We start from the raw sequence: 26,673 nt of genomic DNA on the forward strand, positions 1-26,673 counted from the left end.
GGTTTGCTGCTAATGAATTCTCTCAGGTTTTTCTGTTTGTTTTGGTCTGAGAAAATATTTCTCTTTCACATCTAAACAATATTTTGTTCAATATAAAGTTCTAGGCTGGTGGAATTTTTTCTTTCTATCTTTAGATATTTTATTGCTCGTATGGTTTCTTATGATAAGCCCACTGTAATTATTATCTTTGTCCCTCTATATGTAACCCTCTTCATTCTGGACACTTTTGGCTTACCGTATTTCCCCATGTATAAGACATACCCTTTTTCAAAAAATGTAAGGTCTAAAAACTGGATGTGTCTTATACATGGGGAAATATGGTACTTTTTTCTTTTATTTTAGTTTTCTGCAAATTTAATAATGTGTGTGGGTGTATTTGAGGGAAGGCCATATTTATCCTGCTTGATGTTTTCTGAGCTTCCTGGATCTATGATGGTTTGGTGTTTATATTACATTTTGGAAAGTTTTAGACATAATTTCAAATATTTCTTCTTCATTCACTCATTTTGGTGAAGTGATTACTTGTCTTTTTCTGGTGTGCTAATTACTCATTTTGATATTATCTTAGATTTCCTGAATGATTTGTTCTGTATTATTATTATTGATTTTTTTTCTTTTATCTTTCCTTTGCCCTTTAGTTTGAGAAGTATTTGTAGTCCTTTATTCAAGCTCATTGATTCTTTCCTTGGCTGTGTCAAGTTTACCGATGAAACTATGAAGGCATTCTTTATTGTTATTTTGGTATTTTTGACTTTGTGTTTTATTTTTATTCTTTCTTAGATTTTTTATATATATTACTCATATCATTTTCATTTTGTCTACTTTTCCCATTTGAGCCCTTTACAATTTGATCTTAGTTCTTTTGCATTCTCTGATAATTCCAGCATCTGTGTCATGTCTAAGCCTGGTTTTATACTGCTTTTTCCCTTCAAACTATGTTTTCCTTTGGCTTTGGCATGACCATTAAATATTTTTTGTTGAAATCCAATCATTCAAATCGGGCAATAGGAACTGAAATAAATCAGCCTTCAGTGTGAGGATTTATGTTACCCTTGTTAGTAGTTGGGCTACATTTAAAGTTTGCTGAAGCTATAGGTACCAGGGGCTTCAAATTCCTCTAGTGTCCTTGTTTTTATTTCCATTTAAATTTAGGGCTCCCCTCAGAGAGAATGTAAAGTTTTCAGTTTTACTTTGCTGCTATTTTATTACATTGGGGTCTCTTTGGTGTAATGGTAATGTTTGGGTTAGCAGCAGTATTCTATAATTTTCTCACTAAACCTTATTTTTTTCTGGGATGTGAATTTAAAAATATTTCTCCATTGATACAGCTTTTTGAATCTCTATCCTTTACTCAATCCCCTGACTACAGCATTCACAATTTGTTTTCTTGAAATCATGAATGCTTTTTGACTATTTTTCCCTTAAATGAGACATGAAATAAAGTGGGACTTGGGGTGGGAGAAATTTCCTCTCCCCACTTGGGATAAGTCATTGTCAAAGTGCTTCCCTGGGAGCCTAGGCTTTTTTTATGGAGAAGTTGCCAGGCTTATTTTAGAATGGTTACCCTTGCTCCCCCTGTTAAATCATGAGGGTAACTTTCTAGATCTCCACTATGAGAATCTAGAGGGTTTTGTAGCAATGAGGCCCATAAAGTTCTGAGGTCCCTTAAGATTGCTATTCTTAAGAGTTTTTCAATCTTGGGCTAGTCCATGCTTAACCTCCAACAGTTTGTCAAAATGAGCATTTACATGTTTCTACTAGGTTTTGGTTCCAGCAACTTCTGCTCCAGGTTTGTAGATCTCAGCTGTGTCTTACTCTAAGTACTGGTTTCTTTAGCCTTGGGGATGGTAGTTTGCCCTGAAACCTTAGTGTTCTGATGGGCCTAAGCAAAGTTATTGATTTGCAGTCTTTCCTTCATTTTCTTATAGTAAGAATTATAATTATTATCCAAGCTTTTTGTATATTAGAACTGATAATGGCAATTACAAAGGAGGCTTTTAAATTCACTTTGGTATTTGGATGTGGCTTCTGCACTTCTACTTGAAAGGGGTTCCTTTCAAGTGCCTGAGTCTTTTTATAGTTTTTTACCATTTGGTTCACCTGCCTGAGTCTGTGGGCTTTTACTATAACCCAAAGCAGAGGCAAGAAAGAGAGAAAAATGGAGTTGAATTATCAGAAGTAGTGCTAATTCAAGAAATAATCATAAAAGTTGTCACTTAAAAGAAGTGGAAAGCATGTTACATATTTAAGAGTTGCGTATTTATATTTTGGTGCCCAAATCCCACCTTACTAAACCCCTTGTTTACCTCTGAATTCCCAGTTAAGGGTGACATAACAATAGCATTAAACTAGAGTTTTTTATTAATATCTGAGTTAATGTTTACAACCTCAAACCAGGCTCCAGTGAAAGTTAGACTAGAGAAGGTGGTATTGGCCAACCACCTCCTCCACACCTGTGTGGGGCTGAAACATCAGGTGAGATTGTTGTTTGAATCAGCTGAATGAATGATGCTGAGAACCTTGAAATATGTTTGTGGACTTCCTTCTGGCATTCTGGAGTCCTAAGAGCCTATGGAATGCAGCTAAGCCCATCTTCTCAGCAGACCCATATATAGCAAATAACTTGGGTAAAATGATGAAAAGAGCATCAGCTTTGGGGTCAAACAGACCAGGATTCAAGTGACAGTGTTATTACTCCAGTGGTATGGCAACACTGCCCAGATCACTTTGCAAAGAGTGCACTAGCTGAGAGCCCACAGCTGTTAGAAATTTTGGGATCTAGTCTTGGCTTCTGAGCTCAGGCTGCTTTTCCTGGGAAGCTCCAGCCAATGACTAAGCATGGCTAAATTACCAGAATCTGATTATTCCCATTTAATACAGGGCTCCTCTCTCAGGCAATCTTTGCTCTGGAGCTCCCAGTTGGATTGGCTGAGGCTGTCAGATGTTGTTGAGAGGTGAGGCTCACCTGGCCCACTACTGATGTCTCACCCTCTTTTTTATTCCCATTTGTTAACCTCTGCCACCCGACCCCTCACATTCCTAACTTTTTCTCAGCTTTTACTTCTGGAGAACCCTCCTAAAATGCTGCATGACCTTGGGCAAGATGTAGGAAAAGTATTAATGGGTCTCTGGGTCCATTCCTATAACTTTTTATTTAGATGGAATTTGACAAGCACAGAGCACCCCATACACACACACACACACATTGCACACATTGTCTATACAGTAGGATGAGTGTTCAAGCTCAATTGAAGTTAAAGTGGGAGGTAAGAGAGGAGGTAATCTGGAAGAGGAAATGGAAGGAGAAGCAAAAAGACAACTGGTTCTGCAGATTAAATTTACCACTGAATTTTAGTTATTAATGAATATCGACCAGTTTATATAGGAGGACTATATGTTTGTCTTGCCATGTCTTATAAAAGTAATCTGATGTAATAATTTATTTTGCTTTTTTACACAACTCATTGTTAAGAGAGTTGGAAAAGGAAGTGCATAGGGACCCCAGAATTCAAAATAAACACAAACAAAAGAAGCCTGAGGTATGCACAAAGTCCTAGGTTTGGGATGATTGAAATCAAGAGCACATGTGTATCTTAGATACTACAACCACAACTGTCTCAAAAACAGTTCTTGAAATACACTCAATTCATTAAAGATCTTTCATATAAATTACTTCTAATACTTATGAGAGTCTTGCAAATTAAATTTTATTTTCTTAATGTTTTTGAGGAGGAAAATAAAGCCAAACTTTTTTCTCAAAGTCATACAAGAGAAAATGATGGGCCAGATTCAAAATATCAAGTCAACAGCATCTGCGCCATCACTTGTATTTCAACATATTTCCATGAGCAAAACTGTTCTCTTCAAGCAGAGCAGACTGTCCAATGTCTGCTTAAATATTCATTTTTACACTGTGAAGAAAGTGTTTATCTTTGAGTTAAGTTCATTTACTAAGTGGAGAAACCACAACATTCTTCCATTACAGAATCTGGCAAGTGCATGAAGATAAACTTGGACCTGCCCTGGACTAGCATCTCAAGAACACTGATCAGTAAATTCAGTTCCAATCACCCATTTCACATTCAGTGGTGGGACAGGAGGGCTTGCATCTGGGATTCCAGATATCTGTGCACTGTTCCCTTCCTACCAATGGAGAGTCTCTGCATTGATATCCAGCTCATTTACCCCTCTTCCAAGTAAGAAGTAAGTTATTGCCTAGTTAGTAAAACAATTATATAATAAGGTGAACACAAGTAACTAGCCCAAATTCTGATATACAGTAAGCACTCAAATGTTTCTTCTAAAAAGTAAAATATTTACTATCAAGAAACTTCTGTTTTCCTACATAGCCTTTTTAAAAAAGGTGAATATTAATGATGAGGTTTTCAATGAAAATTAAGCAAAATCATTATTACTTATTAAATGCCTACACTGATGCCCCCAACTATGTCATTTACACAATCTCATTTAATCCCTACAATCATCTTGAATGCTGTTTTTTTTATATAAGTAAGGAAAAAGGTAATCAGATAAATTAAATAACACACCCAAGGTGACCTGAAAGTAAATGGCACTGAAGGGATTTGAATCCAAGACTGGTTGACTTCAAACTCAAAGCATGTTTTCCATCATACCAGTGACTTCTAGGTGTGGTACCTGGATCAACAGTGTCAATATCACTCAGGAATTTGTTAGACATGTGAATACTTGGGTTCCAACTCAGACATACTGAATCCTAAATTTTTGGGATAGGGCCCAGCAGCCTTGTTGGGGCAGCCTTCCAGGAGGCTCTGATGCCGCTCAAGTGAGTCATTGTATTAGACTGTCAACCTGCTCCTTGCATTTTTTGGCTTTCCAGTACATCTTTGTTCTTACCCCTGAATCTTATACTGTTTATGTACATTGTGCTGACCAAATTATTTTCTATCAGTTTCAACAACTTGTTAGAGCATTTCTGCAATGGATATGCTTTTCTCACATAAAAATTGAAATATGTGGCACAGTTCTTTTGGGGACCCTACGTGTCTTGAAAAACAACAATTTTTACATAAGGACATTCATAGTCACAAAGACTTACTCTCTATAGTTTTTACACAAATGTTAATAGACTTTTGCTTTACTTATCAAATTATTTTAGTATGAAAAATGATCCTACAATTAAACCTTAAACAATGATGTATTGTGCAATGTTTCCTAATAAAGAAAACAAAGATCAACTAAGTAAATAAGTCATTGAGATGGGATTTGTTCACTATCATCAAGAATGGTTCATTTTGGGGCAGAGCTAAGATGGTGGAATAAACATGCACTGTGCCAACTGCCTCCCTGGATCACACCAAAATTACAAATAATTTGTACAACATTCAACTTCTGAAATCATCTGAACATTGGATGAACAGAATCTCTAAACTAAGGATTTAAAGAGGGGACCTAATTGAGGCTGCTGTGGGGGGTGCAGACATGGGGCAGGCTGACTCCAGGCCCACAGAGAGAGGGAAAACCCCACGAGGGACACCTCAGTGGTGGAGAGGATTTTCCTGCTGGGGGAGAGACCCTCCGGCCACACACCAGGCTCCCCAGACAAGAGATGCTTTGCTGGGAGGAGGAATTCCATGATAGCTGGCAGTAAAAATTAGTGAGGACTCTCTTTGCTCAACTCGGTGGGGCAATGGGTAGCTGGAGACCCAGTTTCCTTCCTTTGGAGCCTGCACATGGACTTGCTCACTGGTGAGCACTCACCTGGTCCCTGGTGGAGGGAGTGGCTCTGTGAACAGGGAGTGGGAGGGAGTGTGGGGGGGAGGGGGGAAGTGGCCCAAGAGCCTGCGGGGAAGGACTAAACTGAGCACATTTGGCATGGTAGCTGGAGGTTTTGGAACAATTGTTTCCCCTGTGTGAAGCTTGCACACAAGTAGCATACAGGAAGGCGCCATTTTTTCAGGGTTGAGTCCTCCCACAGAAGGCCAGGTTCAGGACCACATTGGTCTGGTGCAGGGATTGGCAACCTTTTGAGATGAAAGAACCACCAGGGGTCAGCAAAATGTGGCTTGCAAGCCATAGGCTCTGAAGTAAAATTGAAAATGAAAATAAAACTATCATAGTTTCACTTATAAAATTTTTAAAGGATATTGTTCACATAATGATGATTAGGTAACAATATATCTATGGCTCTCGAATAATTTTTAAATTGTTGTGATGGACAGTATTGGCTTTACCAGAGGTCGGCAAACTTTTGAGACAGAACATACCCAAATGGCTACATGTGGCTCACGAGCCACAGTTTGCCGACCTATGGTCTGGTGGAATCAGTGCAGACATGCATGTGTGCAGGTGCATGCTGCATTGGGTCTTCACTCTCCCCACTGCTAGTTCTGTGTAGCCGGGGTAGCACCTGAATGGTTGGGCGCACTCTGGTTCCGGCAACCACTGGTTGAGATATGGGTGCATGTGCACCCTGCCTTAGGTCCTGGCGCTGTGCATGGTTTGTGCAGCAGTGCCAGGGAGAGCCCTGACTGTCAGGAGCATGCAGGTTCCAACAGATCACTGGTTGAGACAGGGGTGCATGCCCAAGCTGCCTTCGGTTCCTGCTCTCTGCACTGCATGTGAAGAGTTGCCAGGGTGGTGCCTGGCTGTCAAGCTGCTCTGCCTGATCTGTGGACAGCTGACTAGGACAGGCTTAGACTGGAAGTTTTCCTGGGAGAGTTGGGCTGGGAGCTGCACACTGACACATTCTGGCTGGGGTGTTCATGGTGTGTTTGTGAGGGATGGTTGCCGGTACAGAAGCACAGGCAGCTCTGACTTGGTGGGGGCCACTGACCACACCCTGTGGTGCCTTGGGGGCCTGCCCCACCCATCTGCAGCTGTGTTGCCCGGGGCACACTGAGCCACTGCTGTCTGGCCTCCACCCTCACAGGCCACAGAGGGTTTTTGCAGCAGTGGACAGTCCACAGCAACCTGTTAGGATTTTTGGTGGAGAGCACGGCCCCAGAGCCCATGACAGCCAATGGCAGGCAGCTCACTGTAAGCCTGAGAGGGAGGCCGGCACATAATATGCTGGACCTTTCCCCCCAACACAGTTGGTGCTGAGTCACCGAGAGACTCTCTATTGCTGAGCAAGTGGTCTGCAGGTTAAAGTGGGCGGAGAGCATTTTTTTCCTCTTTTTTTTTCTTCTTTTTTTCTTATTTCTTTTCTTTCTCTTTCATCTTTTTGTTCCTTTTTTTCTTTCATTTTTTTTTGTTATTGTTTCTCATGTTTGTTTGTCATGTTATTGCATTGGTTACGGTTTTTCTGCCTTGTTCTGCTGTTTTTGTGTTTGTGTTTTTGCCTCATTCATATATTTTTGTTTCTCCTGTCTGATCATTGTTTATCATGTTTTTTGGGGAGTGTACTTGGTTTTTGGTGTTGTTGGTTTGCCTTGCTTTGTTTCTGTTTTATGAAGTGGACATGGGCCTAGCACTGGTCCAGGAGCTGAGACTACATTGAATTGTAAAAACCACTGATCACAGCATTTACTCACCTGCAATACCACCTTTGCCCACCTACAGCTGCAGTGTCAGGGGCACTTTGGGTGCCTGGGTGACTGGCCTCATATGCACAAACTGTGAAAAAGTTTTTTTACAATAGCAGGTGGGCTGCAGAGCCCTGGGGTCATTTTGGTGGTGTTCAGTGACCACAAACATGCACCACAGCCACTCAGGAGCAGCTTTCATAAATCTGTGAGCATGAGGTGGAAGCTGGCTGTCGTGCCCTTGGGACGCTATACAAGGGGGTCACAGGCCAGGTACTGGCATAAGACCTGAATCTCCATTAAAGTCTTAAAAATCACAAATCACATCTCATAACTCACTTTAACTCCATCCTTCCCAGCTAGTGCTGCATTGCCAAGGGCACCATCAACAATGGGTCAAATAACCAGACACGTGCTCCTAAAGAGCCTCTTTCAATAGTTGGGCCTTACAGGCAACTGACAGGTGGCAACAGGCCTAGGGGTTCATGAGCCTTCAGCTAAACTGCCTCAGGAACAGTATTGGTGGTAACCAGCTTCAGTTCACACAGAGACCATCCTTACATGACCCCACGTAGAGCAGGGGCAGCAGCCAACCACATACAGCCTTGAGGCACCTACCAGGTAGCCACAGGCTGGTATCAGACAGGGCTGGAATGGCTGAGTGGGAGCCCTGCCCAAGAGACACCAGAACCAATACACCCAGAGGCCAGTGCCAGACCAAAACAGAGTACTACATTGTTGAACCTACAAGTGGCACTCTCAAAGGAAATTTTCCATAGGCACAAGAGCCCACAGTGGCCAAGCCTCCTTTGAGGGGGTCAACCTCCACACAGCAGCTCATACACTGTGAACAGAACTAATTCTTCCAGCTAATCAGCCTAAGGGTCAAACCAAACCGCAGACAAGCCAAAAGCAATTAAATATCAACTTCAACAGAGACACCTCTGGAAAACATGGGGCAGGAGAATAGGGAGACTGTGCAATCTGAATATAAAGGAGACATACTATATAAGACCACCCACTACATAAAACCATCGAGCAATGACTGAGAGGCATAGGTGATTAACCTAATACATAGAAACAATCAAAGAGTGGCATCCAAAGAAATATGTGCACAATAAAAGATCATAAGAAACCTCTAGAAATGGAACTAAATGAAATCGAGGTATCCAATCTATCAGTGACAGAGTTTAGAACACTGATGATAAGAATGTTTAAGGAGGGCCTGCCGAGTGGCACATTGGTTAAGAACTGGCTTGGGATGCCAGAGGGCCCCGGTTTGGATCCCACATATGAGGGCCAGTGACGCTGCCCTCTACAGCTAAGATGCTGAACAACTGCTCAACCTGGAGCTGGATTGCCATGAGTCGCTGGCGACGGCAGCGCAGGCTGCAACCCCTGCTGCAGTGGGTTGCCATGGGCTACCGTGTGTAGCCAGCAGCCAGCGTGAGCGGCCCTCAAGCCGCTGTGAGTGGTTGTCCAGAAGCCAGTGACTGATCTGCTTCGCCTGGGAAGAGCACAATGATGGTGCCAACTTGGGCCAGTGAAGCAAATGTCCTCCACAACTAGACTGAAGACAGCATCTTGTCTGTTCACTTTCCCCCAATTCCCCAATACAAATCTTAAAAAAAAAGAATGTTTAAAGAACTTAGTAAGAATCTCAACAAAGCGATAGCAAACATAAAGGAGGATACAGAAATCATAAAAAATAACTAGACAGAATTAAAGAATACAATAATTGAAATAAAGAACACATTCAAAGGAGTTACCAGCAGATTAGATGAAGCAGAGGACCAAATTAGCAATTTAGAAGACAAGTTAGCAGAAATCACCCAATCGGAATAACAGAAAGAAAAAAGAATAAAAAACAATGAAAATAGTCTAAGAGACCTGTGGGACAACATCAAGTGCAACATTCGCATCATAGAAATACCAGAAGGAGAAGAGAAGGAGCAAGGGATTGAGACCATATCAAAGAAATAATGACTGAAAATTTTCTTTCCCTGGTGAAGGAAATGGACATACAAGCCCAAGAAGTGCAGAGAGTTCCTAACAAGGTGAACCCAAACAGACCCACAACAAGACACATTATAGTTAACATGGAAAAGGTGAAAGAAAAAGAGAATCCTAAAAGCAACAAGAGAAAGACAGCAGGTTACATACAAAGGAACTCATATAAGACTATCAACTGACTTTACTACAGAAACTCTGCAGGCCAGAAGGGAGTGGCAGGAAATATTCAAAGTGATGAAAAACATAGGCCTATAACCAAGACTGTTTTACCCAGAAAGGCTATCACTTAAATTTGAAGGAGAGATAAAGAGCGTCTCAGAAAATAACAAGCTAAAGGAATTCATTACCACCAAGCCAGCACTGCAGGAAATGTTAAAAGGGCTTGTTTAAACAGAAGAAAGGGGAAAACAAACTAACAAAGGAAGATCAAAAATACAAATAACAAAATGGCAATAAATATGTACCTATCAATAATCACTTTAAATGTGAATGGATTAAACACTCCAATCAAAAGACATAGAGTGGCTGAGTGGATAAGAAAACAGGACCCATGCATATGCTGTTTACAAGAGACTCTACTCATATCAAAAGACACACACAGACTGAAAGTAAAGGGATGAAATAAGATATTTCATGCAAATGGAACTGAGAAAAAAATCAGAAGTAGCAATACTTATTTCGGACAAAATAGACTTTAAAATGAAGACTACAATAGAAAGAAGGGCATTATGTAATAATAAAGGAATTGACCCAACAAGAGGACATAACCCCAGTAGACATCTATGCACCCAACATAGGAGCTCCTAAATATATAAAACAGTTTATGACCAGCATAAAGTCAGAGATCAACAGTAGTGCTATCGTAGTAGGGGAATTCAACACCCCATTTTCACCAATGGACAGATTCTCTAGAGAGAAAATGAACACAGAAACAGTGGCCTTAAATGACACTTTAGACCAGTTGGATTTAATTGATATTTTTAGAGCACTTCACCCCAAAGCAACAGAATATACATTCTTCTCAGTGCACATGGAACATTTTCCAAGACAGACTACATGCGAGATCACAAAACAAGTCTCAATAAATTTAAGAAGATTGAAATCATATCAAGCATCTTCTCTGACCACAATGCTATGAAACTAGAAATCAATTATAAAAAGAAAGTTGGAAAGCACACAAATATGTGGAACCTGAATAACATGCTACTAAATATCGAGTGGGTGAAAAATGAGGTCAAGGAAGGAATTAAAAGCTACCTCAAGACAAACAAAAATGAAAACACAAAAACCCAACATCTATGGGATGCAGCAAAAGCAGTCCTAAGAAGGAAATTCATAGCAACGTAGGCCTTTCTAAAGAAACAAGAAAAATCTCAAATCAACAGGCTATCTTTACACCTACACTGGAAAAAGAACAGCAAAACAAGCCCAAAGGGAGTACCAGGAAGGAAATCATAAAGATCAGAGCATAAATAAATCAAACGGACACAAAAAAAACAATACAACAGATCAATGAAACCAAGAGCTGGTGTTTTTAAAGGACAAACAAAATTGACAAACCTTTAGCCAGACTCACCAAGAAAAAAAGATCGAGGACCCAAATTAATAAAATAAAAAATGAAAGAGGAGAAGTGAAAACAGATACCATAGAAATACAGAAAACTTCAAGAAAATAAGAAAATATACTATGCCAACAAATTATATTTGACAGACAACCTGGAAGAAATGGATACATTTCTAGACGCATACAATCTTTGGAGTCTGAATCAAGAAAAACAGAAAGTCTTCACAGATCAATTACTACCAAAGAAATTGAATCAGTTATCAACAAACTCCCAACAAACAAAAGTCCTGCACCAAATGGCTTCATAGGTGAATTTCACAAAACATTAAAAAAAGAATTTATACCTTTTTTCCTCAAAATATTCCAAAATATACAGAAGGAGGAAGGCTCCCAAACACATTTTATGAGGCCACTATTACTCTGATCCCAAAGTCAGACAAAGATATTACAAAAAAAGAAAACTACAGGCCGATATCCCTAAGGAACATACATGCAAAAATCCTCAACAAAATGCTGTATAGCAAACCGGATTCAGTAACATATTCCAAAGACCATACACCACGATCAAGTGGAATTAATTCCTGGTATGCAAGGTTGGATCGATATCTGCAAATCAATTAATGTAATACATCACATTAACAAAATGAAAACCAAAAATCATATGATCATATCAACAGATGCAGAAAAAGCATTTGACAACATCCAGCAGCCAATTATGATAAAACCTCTTAGCAAAGTGGGAATAGAGGGATCACATCTCAACATAATAAAGCTATTTATGATAAGCCCACAGCTAACATCATACTCAATGGGGAAAGACTAAAACCTTTCCCCTTAAGATCGGGAACAAGACAAGACTGCCCACTACCACCACTTATATTCAACATAGTTATAGAAGTTCGAAGCACATGAATCAGACAAGAAAATGAAATAAAATTCATCCAAATTGGAAAGGAAGAGGTAAAATTGTCATTCTATGCAGATGACATGATACTATATATAGAGATTTCACGAAAAAAACTATTAGAACTGATAAATGAATTTAGTAAAGTAGCAGATACAAAATTAATATTCAGAAATCAGTTCCATTTGTATACACCAATAACAAACTATCAGAAGAAGAAATCAAAGAAGATACAAGTAAATGGAAATACATACCACATTCATGGATAGGAAGAATTAATATAGTTAAAATGTCAATACTACGTAAAGCAATATATAGATTCAATGCAATTCCTATCAAACTAACAATGACATTTTTCTCAGAAATATAACATATAAACCTAAAATTTCTATGAAGCCATAAAAGACCCCAATTAGCCTCTGCAATCTTGAGAAATAAGAACAAAGTCAGAGGTATCACGCTACCCGACATCAAATTATACTACAAGGCTATAGTAATCAAAACAGTATGGTACTGGAATAAAAACAGACACATAGAGTAATGGAACAAAATAGAGAGCCCAGATATAAATTCATCCATATGTGGTCACTTAATCTATGACGATGGAAGCAAGAATTTACATTGGAGTAAAGGTAGTCTATTTAATGGTGCTGGGAAAATTGGACTGACACATGCACAAAAATTAAAATGGACCACTTCCTTACGCCATATATGAGAACAGATTCAAAATGCATTAAAGACTTACATGTAAGACCTGAAACCATAAAAATCCTAGAAGAAAACATAGAGAGTAAATTTGCAGACATTGCCCTGAGTAAAAGAAAAAGGGAAGTAAAACAAAAATTAAACATTTGGGATTATGTTAAACTTAAAAGTTTTTTCACAGCAAAAAAAAGCCATCAATAAAACAAAAAGGCAGCCTACTGAATGGGAGAAGATATTTGTCAACCATATATCTGATAAGGGGTTAATATCCAAAATTTGTAAAGCACTCATGCAACTCAACACTAATAAAACAAACAACCTAATTAAAAAATGGGCAGGGCTAGCCGAGTGGCGTGTTGGTTAAGAGCTGGCTTGGGACACTAGCTCTGAGCAGCAGGGCCCCATTTCGGATCTCACATGGGGGCCAGTAACACTGCCCTCTATAGCTAAGATGGTGAACAACAGCTCGACCTGGAGCTGGGCTGCTGTGAGTCGCGGGTGTCAGCATAGGCTTCAGCCCCTGTGGCAGTGGGTTGCCATGGGCTACTGTGTGTAGCCAGCAGCCAGCGTGAGCAGCCAACAGCTGCAGTGAGGGGCTGTCCAGAAGCCGGCAACCGATCTGCCTCACCTGGGAAGAGCACAATTATCACAATACTAGACTGCAGAACAAAAGGACAGCAACTTGTCTGTTCCCCTTCTCCAATTCCCCAACACTGTTCCCCTCCCCCAATTTCCTAATAAAATTATTTATAAAAAAAATGGGCAGAGGGTATGAAGGGACATTTCTCTAAAGAGAACATACAGATTGCCAACAGGAATATGAAAAAATGTTCAACGTCACTAATCATTAGAGAAATGTAAATAAAAACCACAAAGAGATACCACCTCATTCCAGTCAGAATGGCTATCATGAATAAATGAACGAACAACAAGTGCTGGTGAGGTTGTGGAGAAAAGGGAACCCTGATGCACTGTTGGTGGGACTGAAGATTGGTGCAGCCATTGTGGAACTCTGTATGAAGGTATCTCAAAAAACTGGAAATGAAACTACCTCATGTCCCAGCAATTCCACTCTTAGGTATCTATCCTGAGAAACCCAAGATGCTATTTTGAAAAAATATATGCACCCCTATGTTTATTGCAGCGTATTTACAATAGCCAAGACTTACAAAGAACCAAAATACCCATCAGTAGACAACTGGATCAAGAAACTGTGGTTCATTTATACAATGGAGTATTACTCAGCTATAAAGAAAAATGAAATTGTACTATTTGAGACGATATGGATGGACCTAAAGAACATCATGCTAGGTGAAATAAGTCAGTCAGAGAAAGACAAATACCATATGATCTCACTTATATGTGGAATCTAAAGAACTGAATAAACGAGCAAAGTAAACAGAAATATCTCAGACATATAGAGGAAAAACTGATGGTTGCTAGATGGGAGAGGGGTGGGAATTAGAGGGAAGGGGAAGTGATTAGACAGCATAAATTGCTAACTACAATATTGCCACAGGATATGAAAGGCAATTTGGAGAATATAATCAATAATGTTGTAAATATTTTGTAGGGTGTCAGATGGTCACATGTCCTGTTAGGAGACCACTTCATGGATGGGGTAGAGGCTTGATCACTGCACTGTACACCTGAAACTAAAGCTGAATAATATTGTATGTCAACTATAATTTTATATTATATATATATATATATATATATATATATTCACAGCATATGGAGTAGAGCATAGGGAATATAGTCCATGGAATAGTAATAGATATATACAATGTCAGAGGGACATTAGTAGGGAAGGGAGGTCATCATTTTGTGAGATGTATAACTATAACGTTGTTTTGTACACCTGAAACTAACAAAAAATAAGAAAGAAAGAAAAAAATATATATATATATAAATTTTTTAATGGTTCATTATAACCTGGAGGTGACTGTTCTGTGGGCAGCTTCTATCGTTTCACACCTACAATGAGGTCAGAGTCAGCTGTCTATTGCACCAGTATTTAACCACAATTAAAACAGCACAGCAGAAGAAGCCCTGACTCCACCTCCAGGCGTGGTAGTATGCTGTGTGAAAGGGTTCTATAAAAGCTGGAGAAAGGGTAATATTGCAGCATGCACAGAAAAACTAAATTGTGTTCTTACAACCTGCTATTCCCGGGTCTGCCATCTCTCTAGGATTCTCCCTATGCTGTTCCACTGTGTTGGCTTCAGCCTCCTCCCTCTCTGATCTTTTCCCTTGCAAATTAAATGGTAAATGCCTCTTCTTCCCTGTCCCTTTGCAAATGATTTTCCTTGAGATCTATTTTCCCAAGACACAGAGATAATCATAAATATATTTTTCTTTGTTACACATATTCAAAAAGAAGAAAAATATCTAATTTTTGAAACCACTCATTTCTTATTTTTAATTCTAAGACAGCTCCATCGTAGAGTTGGAAATGTTGTAGAGGCCGTTCACCAGTGGTGGGGATGGGGTGGGGCAATAGAACAGGTGCTGCCATCACCATGAGCTCTGGTGTCTCAACATATCAGCTGAGGCTGGGCCTGAACAACACTGCTAGCCTCAAGATATGACAAAGGCCCGCCCTTTAGATAGAACCAACCAGAAGGTGATGCATCTTTTTGCTTAGGAATTTAGACATCAACTCCTGGTTTCCCCTCAGCAGCTTTTTTCTAGCTCCCAGTAATCCTGGGGAAGAAATGACCATGAGGACAAAAAAAAAGGACCTCCTTTACCTGTGATTACCTTTTTCTAATTTGCTGCTGATTATTATTGAATCTGTTTGAGAAGCACAATGTGATTATACATTATACTGGACAGATTTTCACACTTCCTTTTGTCCTTAAAAAAAAAACCAGTCACTGCTGCTCTGAGAAAGGAAAACATTAAACAAGCAAGAGGGACACTTCAGACAAGATGTGGATCACAGCACTCATCCTGGGCACCACAGTTCAGAGGTCTCTGAGGCGCAGCTTCCCCATGAATGTAGGCAGTTAAGTGGGGCCAGGACCCAGCACAAGCCCAGCTAACTCTCAACACTCCCTTTCTCCTGTCTTGTCTTCAACAAGCAGCATAGCACACTGGTTAGGAGCAGGCATTCTGGAACCAGACCATTTGGGATTAAAATTCTGATTCTGCCATTAGGAAGAGTTAATTCTTTGTATCTCAGTTTCCTTATTGATTAAATGGAGGGTAACAAAATTATTGTCATAGGTGTTTGGCTGTCTATTATTGCAAAATAAATCACCAAAGATAGTGGTTTAAAACAGCAGCAATCATGTTTTCTTTCAAGGTTTGTGTGAACATCAATTCAGGAAGGGTTCTGCTGGACAGGGCTGGTTCAGGGTTTCTTCTGGAGTCATGGTAGTTAGACATACGCCAGAGCTGGAGTTGGGGTCTGCAGATAAAGCAGCAGTGGATGGCTGGATGTCTCTGTCCTCACACAGTCCCAAGGCTTCCTCATGTGTTCTCTTCAAGTGAGCTAGTTTGGGCTTTCTTGCAACCTGGCAACCTTGGAGCAGTTGGGCTGCATATAATGGTGCTGAAGCCTTCCAGGAGTATTCTAGCAAAGCAGGAGCTGCAGCCTTCAAAGTTATCCAGTGTCACTTCCACCATATGCTATTGACTAGAACAGTCACAACAGCTCTACTTTCAAGGAGACACCCTTCATCATCGGAGGGCATCAAAGTCTCATGCTACGGTTAGCCATAGGATGGTAGCAATATCATGGTCACATCTGCAAAGCACAATCTGCCACAACAGAAGTGTCATGGGGTGCAAACAAATTAGTTCACATAAAGAGCTCAGACTGTGTTAGCCTTGACAAAGCATGGCCCTTAGAGAATGCACAGCCAAATTACCCAAACAGGGTTTGGCAGCCTTTGAAATAGCCAGAAGAAGCATTCATTCCCTGCACCAGGGACCAGACTCTCAGGAGCAGCTACTGCCAGCTCAGCACTAGGTAGACTGTGCCCATTAATGGACCTCCATGCTCAGGCCTGGAGCACCTTCCCCAGGTAGAAGGAGTAGAGTAGACAAGAACATCTGCTAAATGACTAAAATGTGCTATTTGTGTTGTTTGTGCTTATATGAAAGTTAAAACATGATTTGATTGAGGTTCCAGAGACACGGTATTAGAGGTTGTATCAGTGTCAGCATGCTTACATTAGCTGGGACTGGAACCTGCTCAGAGTTGCTCTGTGTGGCCATTCACTTTTGGACTAGCCTGGCCTATGAGTCAGATGAATGGAGTCAGGTGAGCACTGCTGCACATAATCATGGGAACAAAGGAAACAGCAATGGGGGAGGAAGCAGCCCATTGTCACTGGCTGCTCCAGCACAGGGCACCCACTCTTACTCTCCCCCTTGACTCTGCCCCCTTCAGGCTTGCCTTCAGACTTTGGCCACTGCTCCTGGCTTGGCCCCATCTGGATGCCTAGGGTCTTTGTGTTCCTTCCACGCATATTCTGTAATGTGTCCCCAGGTATTCCTGCTTCTACTTCCAAATCTCTGTCACACCTACTTCCAAATCTCTGTCACACCTGTCTGCCCCCTCCCCACTGTTTCTGCCTTCTCATTTTTCTTCAGTTATCCTTACTTGCTTCTCACTTTCATATTGGTCTCTCCACTCCAGTCTCTGCATTCCAACTAGTAATCTTAATATAGGGTTTCAAATACAAGTTTTTTCACTACAAGAAATATTATTATATAACAAATCTTTTTAACAATAAGAAAATAGGTTATAAAATGCAAAGAGGCTGTAATAATTTTAACTACATGTTTTGATTTTATATAGTTTCAAATTAGCACCTGAAATATAAGGACAAAATTGAAATATAAGGACAGTATTGCTTTCCCATTCCTCTAAGCTTCCCTCCATGCCACTCATGTTAATCAGTTATTATTTTTATATTGGTAATGTTTATAATGTTCACATTTGATTATATAAACATGTTTTTTCATATTTTTAATGATTTTTAGCATTGTTACAATATGTAAACTGGTCCAAGCCTCAGTACCATCAGTGCCCTCTCATTTGGGTCCCCCATAGTTAAGGTTTTCAATTGTATGCCTTTTACTGTTGGTAGGGGTTTTTTTGTTGTTATTTTTGTTTTTTTAATTTGCTTTTGTTTTCAAATTGAGCTTAAGAGTGTTGTGCTTCTTGAGATCTATCACCTCTGAGATGATCAGTCTAGAGCTGTAATACTTGAATGAAATCTCTGTTTAGTTTGTTCTTTTTTTTTTAGCTGAGCCATCCTGCCACCAGTTGGCAGCTCAGCGTGAAATCTCTGTTTAGCACACTACTCTTGAAAATATTTTATTTCCCTCAGAATATTTGGAACTCATTTTTTGTCCTTATGTCATCGAATAGTGCCCAAGAAAAATCTGATGTCATGTCCTTCCCCCTTAAAAAATGTCATTTTATATGTGATCTACTTGAAGTTAGTTTACTTGATTTTCCTGGAATCTGATATGCACTTTTGAACATCAGAATTAGGAAGTTCCCTGTTGGGGGAAGGTTTTTCCTGTGTATAAGAGTATGTGTTTTCTTACCTTTTGTTAGGGGGTGCTTTGCAGGGACCTGGTTATCCTTAGATAACTTTGTCTTTCTTCCATATCTATCATCTTTTCTCTAATTGCTTTACTTATTTTATTTTAATTTTTTGACACTTTGCTTTAATATTCTCATCTCTTTCTGCTTTTTAAATGAGCTTTCAATTACAAAATATCAAACTACACTAAAAAATGCCAACCACTGGCAAGCATGGAGAAGTCTACAAGTAAGGACAGACAGCAGAAGCAGGTGACAAGAGGTGGGAAGTGATTGAAGCAGTGGTTACAAATGTTCACAAGCAGCTAAAGGTATCAAACAGGTTGTGCCTTAATGTTAGTTAGCACACGTTAGACCAGCCACTACCTTGGTGAGTGGCCTCAGTGTATTTGGGCTCAGATTCTACATGGCAGTACAATTTCTTCCAGTTAAGAGTTTTTGGCTTTCACTGATCACAGGGTGGCCAGAGGGCACCGGAGCAGTCTATTAGTTTTTCAAAATACTGTCATAGACCTGATAGATGTACTGAGAGACTACAGGAGCTCTACACTTCAGCAACAGTGTATAATTGGGGTTTCCTGGCTGGATACTTAGCTCAGCCAAGATCCAAATGCCTTTAGTGAGCTTCAGGGACTGGTACAGCACATCCTGCCCTTTCACATTCCTCTTGGCAATAGTATAAACATTGTTCTGCAACTTGCTGGAAACAGTGTCAGCATTTAAATGACGCTCTTTAATCTGGAACTGAAGTTCATTATCATTAGGAATGTCCTTCCATGTTGCAAGGAAGACCTATTTTACCATCTCCTACAAAAAACACATTGAGTGGGATGAGGCAGCTGAAGTAGAAGACATCAGTATTGTTTTTCACAGCTACCTGCAGGTTATTCAGAGGTTCCATTTTCATGACTGGGCCTAAGGTGTTCAGAGGCAGGAAGACGTTGGTGCTCTGGTTTGTCATTGGAGGTGTATGGATGGCCAGGGGGATGCTGGGGATGACACCAAAGGTATTTTTCTTAAGTTGTATTAAAAAGTCTGTCATGTGCAGAGTTATGTTGGTGAAGTTCATTTCCATATAGATGTGCCCTTTGTGATGAATAAATGTTTCAGAAATCTTTAAACCTTTAGCCTTTAATGCAGGTAGCCAGACATCCTTAGGAGCCACATATCCACCAGGTGCCACACATATCCCTGTGGGGCATTCTAATAGGTCATTCAGAGCACTGCTGGCCACAGCAGGAGTAGGTGAAGGGGCAAAGTTGCAGGCACTGATGATGAGATGAAGGACTGTCTTACTAGACTATCTAGTCCTCCTCCTAAGAGATCCATTGCTCCCACCTGCCTGGATGATACCTGTGGCACATTGACTGGGGGGGCCAAAGTCAAGGTTTAAAATGTACCCCAGAAGGTCTCCTTGAGAGGACATAACCTGAGGCTGTTCCAGGTTAGTGGCAGTGGTGGTGCCAAAAGGGCTGTCACTTGCATCAGTACTCCCATGATGTGTTGGCAAGTGTTTGTGATGGATGCCACAACTTCCTTCCACAAAAGCACTGGGAGGCTTGTACACAGAGACTAAAGAACAAATGTGGCAGATTAGCTCATCCAGCCGAGTTAGCTCAAAAAATCTGTCTCCTCATAGATGAGTGGCTTCACAGACAAGACTACTTCCTTGGCTGTGACAGGGTCTGTTGAGAGAAGGCGCCAATAAACATAGCCCTGATCTTGAAGGTCAGGATTATCAGAATCCCATGTCACAAAACTCAGGACCTTCTGTCCTAGCTCCTGTGTTTCTGATGGTTTCTTGAGAAGAAGCTTCACTATGGCTATAAGCATAACGAGCTGCACCTGGGTGCTTTTGTCATGAAAACCTTCCAGGAACCTCTCTAGTCACTCATCTGCACTGTCAATTCTTTCAGCATATTCTCCCACAATCCAAATCATAGCTGCTCGAGTGTCTGGCTCACCCACTGAGTCTCACACAGAGTGGTGATGATACTTTCACACTTGGGAGGTCTCTGCGGAAGTGTCCCTGATGACCACAGTTGCCTCTTGGACCACTGTCATGAGCAGGATGTGACTATCAGAGTAGAAGTCTCACACACATCTGTGTCTTTCCACAATGTCACACTTTATTAGAATAAAGCCATGGATCTAGTCCTACTGACTTGGTTTACTATAGGCATTAACCAAGGCTCTGGTCAGAGGATAGTCTCCAATAGTCAAGGTAGAGTGGTTTTACACAACAGTCGCAAGGAATAGGGTTAGGCAAGTCTAACAGAGTCTTAAGAAAGAATGACAAGACAAAGAGAGAGTCTGGTGTTCAGCGAGAGTTCCTATGTGTCATGTCCTGCATGACATGGGCAATGGGAGAACAAGAGGGGCAGCGAAGGGTTAAGAAATAAAAGAAACAGCAGCCAAGAGTTAAATGAATGTGGGGCCAAGGGTCTCCAGCCTCGTGGACTAAGAGCCCCGAATCAGGCCGACACACCACTTTTATTTCTCCACATACTCGGAAGTAGCATTGTTCTCTCCAGTCTGTGAGTCTCATTCCTGAGAACTTGCTCAAGCCAGATTACCCATGCCTGCAAGCTGCTATTACCGAGAGTCCACCTGCAGTGATAAGACAGATGCTCTGCCTTCAAACACCCTATACTTATAGGACCCCAGGAAGTTAAGATTATTATGCTGAGGACAGATCATCAGGTCACTTTCCAAGCAGGTTGAGGGAAGAAATGTAGCTACAAGGGCAGAAGGCCTCCAGCCTCTTTGGGGGTGGGTGAGGGCCCATGCCCACCTCCATCAGCCCCGAGATTTCTCCTGATGGCCTCCATGCAACTGTGCCTGGCTTAGGTTGTTCCTCCCTCGAGGAATCTTACCTATCATTGACTAACCAGCCATCCTTTAGGGCCAAACAGGGAGATGCAAGATGTATGAGTAGTGTCTTCAAAAGTGTCAGTTTAGGGTTAAGTGTTGGGGGACAGACGGCTGGACAGCTGCGTGGCAACATCACCCCCTTTCTGGTTTTTGCAGCATGAGAAATACAGACTTAGTGGATTTTTCATTCAATGCTCTTTGTAGGGCTTTTTGTCCACATCTGAGGACTAAACAACAAAAAAAGAGAACAATAAACAAAATTGCTATTGCATCCACAAACCCTTCAACCAAAGTCTTTGTCTAATTAATGGGATTTAAAACAGAGAGTCCTTCCACAGCTGCAGAGAATGTCTCCTCTCCAGGGAGGAGCTGGAGTTTGGCTTTAGACATCTGATCCCGTGAACGGTCTCAGCCATCTATCTTTTCCACTGGTTGTTTCTCTTCTTTTGGCTGCCAGTCAGGTCGATTTTCGGTGGGCTGTTGTTCGTGGTAAGATTTGGCACACCAACCAGGTACCCACAAAGGACGTTCTTCTGGACATGGAGAAATACAAGCAAAACCTCATCCCCATGTTAGTAAGGTTTCTAGTGTCATTGATTAGTTTGAATATCTTTCCACCAAATTGGAACATTCTCCAAAGGTTTTGGGCTTTGAGAATTATTATAATGTTGCTACAAAGGCAGAAGACCTCCAGTCTCTTTGGGGGGTGGATAAGGGCCCATGCTCACCTCTATCAGCCCCAAGATTTCTCCTGATGGCCTCCATGTGACTGTGCCTTGCTTAGCTTGTTTCTCCCTTGAGGAATCTTACCCATCATTGACTAACCGGCCATCCTTTGGGGCCAATCAGGGAGACACAAGGTGTATGAGCAGTGTCCTCAAAAGGGTCAGTTTAGGGTTAAGCACAGGGGGACAGATGGCTGGACAGCTGCGTGGCAACACCTATGACTCTGGGGTTCATAGTGTCAGGTATCAGACATCAGACCTGGCTGGTAAGACAGTCAGGAGGCAAGGCTTCAAGCCCTTCATTTGGGAAGAGTGCAGATGTGGCTCTCAGCTCATCAGGTGAGTCCTGAGTGATGAGCCATCAGAGCTCTGATCTTATGCTTAAGACTGGATGTGGTGCACCCATCTGCAGTCCTAATAAGCTCATCTGCAGTCCAATAAAGCAGTCCAGATGGTCACACTCCACTGCTTCTGGATTTATCTGGTTAAGGCGTTCACTGGGTACACTTTTCACATGGTGCTCTGGCATGACTGTCACTTTGTGACTGACATAGTTATCAGAAGTGTTAGAGTCCATTTTGTGTTCATAATTAAGGCTCTATGCAACCACATAATTTGCTTTGGTCTGGATGAGACCAAGCAATGCATTTACACAGCGTCCTGCAGCTTGCCACACCCAATGGCACACTGGTGGTGCATGGCCCACACTGCTTGGCGAACACAGTCAGCATCCACCTCTGCAGCACATGCCTTCAGTTCTGCCAGAACATGAGCAGTAGTGATGTGGGAGGCCAGATGAATCATGATGTCCACTTCTCCAGTTTAACATAGGTGGGATCATTGTACTTCACAAAGAAGACTTCGATTTCCTGCTTCAAGATTTCAGGCCTTTTCTGGACAGTTATGTTGATGTTCCTCAGGGAACCTCTGGCTCCCCAGATGGCAAAGTGACAAATAGAGGGGCCAGCTTCTTCAGCAGCATATTGTAGTTGTCAGAGTCCTTGGGAAACAACTCTAGACATATCATGAGGACATTTACTGCTGAAAGCACCACTGCTGAATTGGCATGAGATAGCTGGGCAGTCATCTGTTCACAGATGCTCTGAGCCTCCGGTCATTCTTAGGGTTGTAATTAGATAGGCAGTCCAGGATGAAAATCTGTCCTCATTCAGTGCACTCATTCAGGGCTGTGAGCAGCTTATTAATGTTCTGTATGTTCAGATCGAGTAAGTTGCTGTTTGGGAGAGATTCACTGATTTCAGATAATGCTGCGACAGCATTAGCCATCACCGTTGGATTGGAATCTACTCCAGAAATCCCTGATCTTCCACCATTTGGGCATTGATATCATGGAGTTTTGCTACACAGATTGCTGCTGTTTTCCATATATAGGAATCTTATCCTTCAGGCACTGGTGGAGGGGCTCCCAGAGAAGTTTGGTAATCATGTCCACCCACATGCACCACCCCATGGTTCTGACTGCCAAGGCCTGAATCAGAGGATTGGGATCATCACAGCCCTTCACAAGGCTGTTGACAGCAACGATGGCAATGCCTGGTTGACTCTTGGCATAGTTCATCAAGGAGCGATACATGAGCTTCTTTAGTTCCAGGTTGTCAGTCTGCATATAGTTCACTACACCTGGAAAGAGAGAGCTAGCATCCTTCCCCACTGTCATAGCAGTAATTACTTCCTTCACAGCCTCCTTCCTCTTATCTTTCTTTTCATTGTTGAATTCAGCCTTTAATTCAAAGACTTCTTTTTTATTGGTTGTGAAGTATTACTTGGAGTCAGTCATGGTGTTGGATCTTTAACGTGCACTGGAGGCAAGGACGGGGGTGGGGCAGCAGCTAGAGAGCACAGCCCGAGTGGTGTTGTACTGCTTTACTTATTTTAAATCAAGGCTGTCTGCAAGTAATTCAATTGCCAGTAGTGACTATTCAATTCTTCACTGTTTTTAATATTTCACTGGGTCTGAGATGATATGATCATAGCGTTGTTTTGGTTCCAATTTGTGTCCTTAAATTGTCAGTCTTTCTTTTGGTCTCATTTGTGTGTGTGTGTGTGTGTGTGTTAACCTTTTCTTAGAGCTTTAGAATTTGTTCTTATTAACCTATTTTATGTTGTAAAGGGATATTGATAAATTTTTATTTATCTACTTAGGTTCTTTTCTCTCCATAGTTTTTACATGCCTTTGGCATGATGCACTACATATATTTACATTCATTTGTTATTATTATTTGTTTTGCTACAGTGAATTTTCACAGTTGTCATGTTGTTTCTTTTCCTCCTACTTGGGGTCAGGTAGTGCTACTACATTTCTGTGGTGTAGTGTGAGTGATTCATTCCCTCTCAGCACACAGTATCTGAAGCCAACTTCTGTTCTTTTTCTAGTGTCAATGAAAAACATACAGCCTAAGAGAAAACTTATAAGGGTTTATTTGAGCCAAACTGATGAGAGTTGCTGGGAAGCAAAGTCTCAATAGATTAAGAAAATGCTCCAGAAAATGGCTGTTTTGCAACTTATTTTATACATTAGAATCAAAAGAAGAAGGTTACATGAAATCCATTGGTTGTAGATTAAGGGGGTGGGAGAAAGCAAAGTGGGGAAATCTCTGGAATTGGATGAAAAGTAAAATGGAGAGACACACACTTCTTTCACATTGGTGGGTACAGCATAGTTAATAGCAATTTACAGCACATAGAGATAATATTTGGGGAACAAGATAACAATAAGATATTTTGTAGATTCCTGCTCTGGTGTGGTGGGTTGTGAACCCTGGGGATCTGGAAAAAGAGATTATTACTCTGATATTGCAAGGGTATGTTATCTTAGATGCAAAAAGATGACAGACAGGCTTAAGGTAAAGATTGACCTTTGTCAAGGAAGATACAGGCCAAGGATGTGACTTCCTGCCATGACTCACTTTTGTTAGGAATTTTTATGTTCACACCATCCTCTGTGGTTATTTTCAGTCTCCTGAGTTTGTCAGGTTTAACATGTGACCCCTTTTCTCTCCACACTATTTACCATTGATAGGTGGGGGTGAGTGCTTTGAAATCTGGCAGGTCTTTGTAGCCTGAGGACATGGTGAGCACTTGGAGGGATCTAGGGTCCCTTTGTAGGCCGCCTTAGTGGGATGACCTAGGTATAGCTACGCCTGTGAGATGTTTTTAATATTCTACACCAGAATTCCTCAAGCCCACCACCGCCACCACACTAAGATATAATTCCCTTTCCTGAGACACAGCACCCTTGGGCTTTGGATAGTTTCCTTGACTCAGTGGAATAATGAACTCAATGTTAAGATATACAAAAATTGTTATGTACTCTTCTCATTCTCATTTATTTTTCCCAGCTCCAATTATCTCTGTTTTAAGAACAAGAGGAAAATCAGAAGGTTAACCACTCACTTTGCTTCTCTTCAGTGTTAGGGTTACTAGTTCACATTTTCAGGATTAATGGGATTCTGGGATGTCAGAACAAAATTTAACATTTGAGTCCATGCTTACCCAGGTACTACAGAATGGTATATTTCCTTCATTAGTCACCAATTGTTGTTTTGTTGTTGTTGTTGTTTTGGGTGTTCTTTTTTTCTGTGTTTATTGTTTGTTTTTGCATTCATGTTGTAATATTATAATGTCAGTGATCTGTACTTGCTGTTGGTCAGTTTTACTGCTATGTTGTGATTTTAATCTGCCATCTTAACCAACAACTTTTCTTTGAAATGAAATCTTTCCTGGAATCAATGTCCATGTAGTTCAGTCTCAAAGGACTGTTGCATTTGAGTGCAGTTCACCACTAAAATAAAATTATGAAATCATCTTAAAATCTCTTCTTTACTTGTACCTGGAGGTTGTTAACTGGTAGGTAGTTCATTCATCATGCACCAAGTCCTGCAAACACTCCTCAGGTCCTCCTTCCTTTCTTCCCTAATTTTCTAACATTATACACTCTCTTCCAAACTCAGAAACATTTCTCAGTCAATCTAGCCTGGTACATCTTTTGTCCTCATCTTCTCTTTTGTTCCTAATTGTATTTCACAAAAGGTAAAATAACTAGTTCAGAAAGAAAGTTATTCCTTTCTTGGAGGGCAAAGAAGGGAATAAGTTGATCCTGCCTAACAGGGAAGAAAATAGAAGTTACAAATTTTCATGATCATCTTGTGACATATGACAGAAGTATGGTTACTCTAACCAAAGAAATGGTGGATGGAGGGCTTTATCTCCAACTTGTTATTATTACCTTCCCTGTCTCTCCACTCTTCTCACTTCAACTGCATGGGCTTTGGGAGAAACATTTGTAGATCCCAGAGTTTAGCCAAAGCCTGAATTTGAAGAGCATGCCAGTTATATGGAGAATGTGAAAACAGCACTACAAGTTGGTGGAGGAAAGTTTAGGCTTTTCAGTTAGTGTGTTGGGACAATTGATCTGCTAATGGAAAAATAACATAAAATTAGCTCTCAAATAAATAAAATGTATATTCTTGGTGGATTAAAGATTTAAACATGAACAATAAAAACAAAAAAGTTTAGAAGAAAATATATCTTTATTGCATCATGGTAGGGAAAGATTTCTTTTAAAAGACAAAACAGCACAAAACATAAAGGAAAAGGTTGATAAATTTGATACATGAGAATAATAAAATATTTATGATCCAAGAATCCAAATGAAACAAAATTAAAAGAAAATACACTAGGGCCGGCCAAGTGGCGCGATGGTTAAGAGCTTGCTTGGGATGCCAGAGGGCCCCGGTTCGGATCCCACATATGAGGGCCAGTGACACTGCCCTCCACAGCTAAGATGCTGAACA

General features: G+C 40.9%; 1 pseudogene; it reads right to left on the reverse strand.

Annotated features, from left to right (window-relative positions):
- Positions 1–18,746: 18,746 nt before the first annotated feature.
- Positions 18,747–23,657, reverse strand: LOC109377108 (AP-2 complex subunit beta-like; annotated as a pseudogene).
- Positions 23,658–26,673: the final 3,016 nt, after the last annotated feature.

This window comes from Hipposideros armiger, unplaced genomic scaffold (genome assembly GCF_001890085.2).
Source record: "Hipposideros armiger isolate ML-2016 unplaced genomic scaffold, ASM189008v1 scaffold_1291, whole genome shotgun sequence".
Classification (NCBI taxonomy): Eukaryota; Metazoa; Chordata; class Mammalia; order Chiroptera; family Hipposideridae; genus Hipposideros; species Hipposideros armiger.